We start from the raw sequence: 6,931 nt of genomic DNA, 5'->3' as shown, positions 1-6,931 counted from the left end.
GGCCGCTGGGTTCCAGCAGCTGCTGTTTACTCCTTTCATCCACAGAGTGAAAGCTGAAGAACAAAAGGCTGAGGACAGAGTACTGCGAGTGAGCTGGCACGAGTCAAAGAATTACACTGAACGTAAATAGACTAGAGATGAAGAGGGAAGTTGGTAGTACATGTTATGCTGATGGCGCATTTATTTACCACACTGCAGGGCTGACTGAACAGTCAGGGGAAGCATCTGTCGACTGGACTGGGCTGGAGAAAGGTGGAGGGCTTGACCAAAATGGTTGCACAAAGCATTCCTAGTAAAATATAATGCAGCAGTAACCATCGTTATCATATTTATTACAGAGTTAGTGTAGTTTACTATTCAGGTGTGACACAGTGTTCAGAGGTGAAAAACGGGCAGCTCTTGCTATGTGGACAGCATTGACGGGATTTTCAGGCTTGCCATTTTCCTGTGGCCAGAGAGGTAAATAACTCACAGACGTAGTTTGATTTCAGCCGTGGGGATGGCAAAGGCAGAACCAAGTCATAGCTCCGCAGACTCATAGCTCCACTGGCAGCCTCAGTCTTTCCTTTCTTCTCAGGATGGAATTTATTATCATAGCTCTGAGCTCTGACTTCATTCTTAGTGGCTGAATTTGTGTCCAAATGTCTCTTTGCTGGCTGCTTAGACTAGGTGGGGGGTATTGCCCTAGAGGATCATGCTGTTTGAGGACAATAAACAGCTCTAAAAATTCATTATTTTTCTTTAACCCCCACCTCCTCATTATCATTTTGCAGTGGTAAATACAAAGTGCAGATAAGCAGTGAAAACAGAAGACGTGAAGTACCCATGACAAAATACAAAAGCATTAAAGTGACGCTTCCTGCCTTCTTTACTCGGAGCTGAAGTTAGCTGACATGCTAGAAATCATAAAACTGAAAAGCAAAAGTATTTTCAGCAAAGAAGTGATTTGATCCTTTTCTAAGATTATTCATAGCCTACAGCGCACTGGAGAACCTAAGTCCCCAGGAGTTGTTGGGATACGTGCTGTGTGGCTTTCGAGATGGATACCAACCTCATACTATCAGCTGAGCTGCATTAAGAGCCGTCTGATGCCCTGTGGTCTGACAGCATGAGTTCTCAGGGTATGCAATATGGATCAACCCATCTCTAAGTTTGGCGGGCACGACCTTCCCAGTGCAAAGCTCACTCACACCTCAGCATTATCGAGGCAAAGCTCAAGAATCTTTTCTTCCCTATGACTATTGTAACAGAGAGATGTGTCCTTAGAGGAGATGCTGGGGTGAAAATGTCTGAGCATTATTCAGTATTTTCCTGAAATTTTCCAGCACTGCTCTTATTCAGGATTAAGTTCTACTTTATTTTGTTGTACCAACAAACAAACAACAATCCAAGCCCAAAGCATTTAGTCTAAATCCACTGGAGTTTTATTGCACTACTGCTTAAGTGGGAACAGACCTCAAATGCTACTTCTCCTTTTCTGAAAGCAGAAGACCTTAGCACTTGAGCTCAGAAGCTTGACCATTAATTGTTTGTATTGCAGAGCCTATGACATACTTAAGTAGCTGAGCACAACAATAAACACAATAGCCAGTTCATTAAATCATTCTTTGTTAAGACTTTCCAAAGCTTTGGGCTTAAGCCTCTTAAAATTGAAATCATTATGCTATTTTTTTAAACAAATGAGCAAACATAACTCACACAAAAAGGGGAAAGCACAACAGAGTCTTTGATGTATGCATCATCACTGTGATGCCTCACTGAGATTAAACTATATGTCTAACACTGCTAAGAGGTTTCAGCAGCTCTTTCCAAGGAGAAGCTGAAATCAGGAAGGGCTATAAAGTGCTGCCGTTGCTGTCACCTCTCCTGCAACAGCTTTCCTTGGCCTGTCACATCACGAGAGAGGCTATCAATAAACTTTGTAGAGTGGTGTTTGCGGTCCCTCTTATGTCTGTAAGATCCTGTCAAAACCTTGACTTGTTGATGCACCCTGCCAGGCCTGAGGATGACTGGAAATGACAAAAGGTGGAGTAGGAATGGAGGTTTGCTGCCTCGGGCAAGTTTGTTCTTTTAACACAATGTGCTAATATTCCAACTTAGAAAAATGGAGCCAAACTATTCACAGCCTTGCAGGTATTAGGCAGGCATTTTGCACAAGGCTCTTTAGACAGGCTAAAATACCTTAATAAAATGCTACTGTGATGAGCGCACCGAATTATGCTCCCTTTTAAATAAAATCACAGTCCTCACCCTTTCTTTTGCCACACAGCTCTGGCTGCCTACAGCTCGTTTCTCCTCTCTGTGCCAACATTGCAGCCGCACTGCAAAAGAACTCTCTTTCTCCCTAAAACAATCCTGCACCTTTTCTCACATCATATGTCACGGGCAGAATCTCTGCCTTTCCCTTCCTGCGAATACCTTTAGTATGTGAACCCACACATTATTAGCATGAGAACATGTTCTAAGGAAAGCAGAAGAGATATGCAGAGCTGAGCAAAAGACTTAGAAGAAGAAATTGCCATCTTTTTTTTCCCATTGTTGCTACTATCTGCTTTCTTCCTTCCCTCAGCTGTGTTGGTTATGATGTTTAGCGTTACAGCCAGCTTCTGATGGGTGCCGAGTGCTCCCTGTTCCTGATCGGGTTAATGAAAGCTGCCAGCGCTCCGTTCCCTTTCTAGAGTTGTCCCCTAGACTATAAGCAGTTTAGGGCTGGGGAGTGTCGCTTATGGGCTTGTGAAGTGACATGTTCCTCTTTGGGAATAACAAATACAAACAATAAGGGATACGTTCAACATCCTATTCTATCAGACCATTAAATCGCTTTCTTGCAGTTTTTACCATTTCTTACAATTGCTGCCACTATGAATATTAAGACAAAGCTCACACCGATATGTAAGTCACAGAATCGTGGCCTGGCAGAGGGCTCCTGCTCTGTGGCATACCAGCCTCCAAGGCAGTTCTTCCTGAGAAGAGGAGGGTGAAGAAAAAAGGTGGCGGGGGGAGAAGGAGGCAAAGCCCAACTTCCTTTTCCCCACGTAAGGTACCTCAGCCTGAGCAGAGGGCTTGCAAACTACCTGCCTAGGACAGTTGTGGCCTCAGATCTAAGACTAGGCTTGCCTTCCTGTGCAGACACAAAGCATGTACAGCTTTAAAAAAAAATGCATAAATGAATTGAGAGTTAAAAACTACTAGAGAATACTCCCTGGGATTATCTGTACTATCAAGACAGGAAAACTTTGCAGATGCTACTGTCTCTCTAGAGGAATAAATGCTTGCATTTTAATATTCTCAGCAGCTGGTTCCTGTTGAATGCCATCAGGATGATTCAGCCACCCACCAGGAACACCAGTAGCAAGTGCACACACACAGAAATCTGCAAAACTTTCTGCTCCCAGTGCCAATGCTGTTACTTTGGCAGAGTCTGATCTGTATTAACTATTCTTCATTACTACCAGTAGCAGGTTTAACTTCACCCCGGGATGGTGAAAGAAAACAACTAGTCGCTGGTGCTGCCCTAATCAATGCAACCATCTGCCTCCTATCAGTAGTGCTTCCCACAATCCACATCCTTAGCAGCTTACTCTGTGGTTACCTCATTCACCTTCAGCCACAAGTAACATATCTCTCCTGTGAGCTCCTCTGTTGATGGTTCAGGCAGACTGATGTCCTTCCCCCTACAGTGGTCAACATCTGATGAAAGGGACATCACCTTATAACATACTTGGTTTCTACATGAGACTCAAATGCTATAGATTACTTCCTCACCTAGCTGATGATCAATTTATGTCTAAAAATATGAGGTCTGCTATCCCTCCCCATTTTTTTAAAAGTCAAGCTCAGTGACGTTCTGTCTGTGGTCTGTGGACCACTTCCAGGTGTTTTATGGAGGTGCATCTGTCTAGCAGCAATAATGAAGCATTTACTTTTCCTCAAGCTGCAATGCTTCCTGACAGTTGTTGACTGGGTCAAATCACTCAAGGTTTCCTCTAATCCTACTGGGACAAATTTTTGCCTCTCTTTTGTCTGGCATTTCTTGGAAGTAGACTAAACTGTGATGCCAATCTGCAGAACCCTACCTGGAGAGGACAGAAACGACAGAAGACAGAACTAAACAGCATAGTCACTCAGAGAGACTGGGGGCCCCGTAGCTATAGTTTTTTTTGAGTCTTTCAGTTCTAATTCACGTGGTGACTGACAGCCAGAGAGTGAAAATAAACAGCTCAAATGCAAAATGGTGGGAATGTAACAAAGCAGCTGCACCCGTCTGGTCAATAATGCCCACTTAAGTTTTCCTCCTTAATACTACTGCCTTTCATTTGGCTCAATACAAAAGGTGCTACAGGTGGACAGCAAGGCAGTATCACCATCTATTCTAAAATTATGGTTTTAATTCCATCATCACAGAGCATCCTAATTTCACCATTATTCAATGTTTTGAAAAAAAAGCATGCCTTCAACATGGAGATAAATGTTAGCTCAGCCCAAGCCAGCAGTGTTGGCCTTTCAACAGGAACAACCCCAAATACTGGTGCCATACATATAGGTAACTCCTCAAGTAATCTCTCAAACAAATGAAAGAAATTTAGGTTTATTACCTGTGCTAAGTTGTCCTAATGTGGAAAACAAGCCAAAATAGAGAAGTCAGAGATTGTGCATTGAAAAAGTGACAGAAACATTATGAACACAAGTGTTCTCATGTCAGATCTGTGATGTACCCTTATAGCTTGTGACACTTACTGCTGACTGCAATGATATTCATCCTGATTAGAAGTGATGCTATCATATTCCTCACTTGCTTCACAAAGAATATCTTCAAGAAGCTGTGTCATTGCCAGAATCCAGAGTGGTCCCTACCATGATCTCACCTTAAATCAACAAAGTTGTGGTGCTGCCACTTGCTCATTCTAATGAGTGAAACAGTTAAGTGCCATTCAGAGCCAGCCAGGAGTCTGCATGAATATGGAAAAGAGAGGCAGGAGGGCAGCAGAAAGTGAGAGAATAATCTTTTATACTGAATTAAAAATGAAAAAAAAAATTAATGAAAATTTTAACTGCTTTCACAGTTTTCTGCTATTTAATCTCATGTAAAAAAGGAGAATTAAAATTCATAGAAATTAAAATAACTGAAAAACGGAGTTATTTTTAATTAAACAATAAAAAGTATGTTTTGCTTTTTTTTCTGCCTTGAAAAAAGAAAGAGAGGAAGGGGAAAGAGAACATTTTCATTTCTTTTACTTGTCTTTTTTTGCAATCAATAATGAGTTTTTTTGACCAATTCTTCCAGTAAGCTATCTCATTGGATGCGATGTGGCAACAAGGATCTGTTACCCATTGTGGTTTCAGGACTGAGAATGGATTGGATTGTCTTCTCTGTTATTTTAGCCCCAAAGTATATTTTAAATAGCCTTAAAGAGAATGAAAATTCTTCTCATACCAGCGACAGGCAGAAATGGCTTTAAGAATTACTTTCATGTTTCCAACAGTTTTTGCTTTTTTCTCCTTCCGAGTAATTTTTTTTTTTCTTTGCTTGCACAAATGCAAGGCTATAGCCTGGTTTGAAAGATGTCGGAATACGACACTCAGTGATCCATCAATCAACAAGAATATCCAGATATGGGTTTCTAGTAAGCAGCGAGTGTCACGGAGTTTACTTCCACGTACTTCATTCAAATCGGAGAGAAGTCAGCCATCCAAAGCCAGTTCGAAGGGCTGGCTTTTTTTTGCATCTTCTTAAAAGCACTGGCACCATTTCAGTGCTTTGCCTTCAATGGCAACTCAGAAATTATCTTTTGTCTCACTTTATTTTCCCAGATTGCTTAGGACTAGGCATGTGTTTTGAAAAGAAAACCAAAGTCCTTTAAAGAAATACTTTTTAAAAAAAGTAAATATTTTTTGTAAAAAAATCAGAATTTTACCTTGGCCAAAGGATTTTATCAAGATTTAAGAGGAGAAACGAATACTTTCAAAGCGCGAAGAACTCATTACACTCACACTCAGTGCTCTTGTAGCATCAGTAACAAGCATTATCAGAGTTATTTCACAGGTAAACGAAGACAGGAGAGAAATGACACAACATTTGAGGTGAAGATGCAAGAAATCTTCATACTGAACTGCGTGAAACACAAAGATAAAGGCAACCTTGTCGCTTGCGCCTGATGATATTGTCGTGTTTTACAGGCTACGTTGATCCCATCTTCTCAGCTGCCCCTGAGACAGGAAACCACCGGCTGGTTTTAGAGTTGTTTGGAATAATTTGAAGCAAGGGGGTTAAGCGACCATTTCCAGGCTGCACTGTGAGCGGGCAGCGGGTGAGGAACATGTCCAAATCGCGATGTTCCAGCCACCAGAGCAAAGAGAGGTACAGCTCCAGAGAGGGCTGGAAGAGAAACAACTTGAGAAAACTAACAGTACACTTACCCTCAGAAAGTTTTACCCTCTTTGTTCCTTTGTCGGTAGGAAAAAAAACAGCTATGTGTGTCAGAAGAGCTTTCTCTCGCCTAATTAGGCCTCCCTTTCGTTATGCCCTGAACACTGGAGTTTTAATCCTGAGCACAGAGGGGCCTTGGGCAGAAAATTTGGCCAGTCTTTTTCACAAAGTCTGAATGTGTTCAGACCTTTCAAAACTGTACCAGCCCCTCTCTAACCTGAAGATTAAGCAGTACATTTTCAAAGCCATAATGAGCTAAGCCTGCTGGCCTCCTGTGAGATAGGAAACTACCCACTGCTTGAGAAGCCATAGTCCATACTACCCAAGGTGAATTACTGCTACTCTTTGTGTTACATTCTTAACATAATCTGATATTTCCCCATTTGTCCTGACCTTATGGACCACTGCAGACTACGTTTGTTTCTCTTTTCTGTCCTTTAATAGCTTTATGATGCTTCTCTTTTCACACTACTTTCTGTGTCTATTCTCAAGACCTTTTTTCTT

Source organism: Pygoscelis adeliae, unplaced genomic scaffold (assembly GCF_000699105.1).
Source record: "Pygoscelis adeliae isolate BGI_AS28 unplaced genomic scaffold, ASM69910v1 Scaffold120, whole genome shotgun sequence".
Lineage (NCBI taxonomy): Eukaryota > Metazoa > Chordata > Aves > Sphenisciformes > Spheniscidae > Pygoscelis > Pygoscelis adeliae.
The sequence above is the reverse complement of the archived record's forward strand: the minus strand, read 5'-3'. Positions refer to the sequence as shown.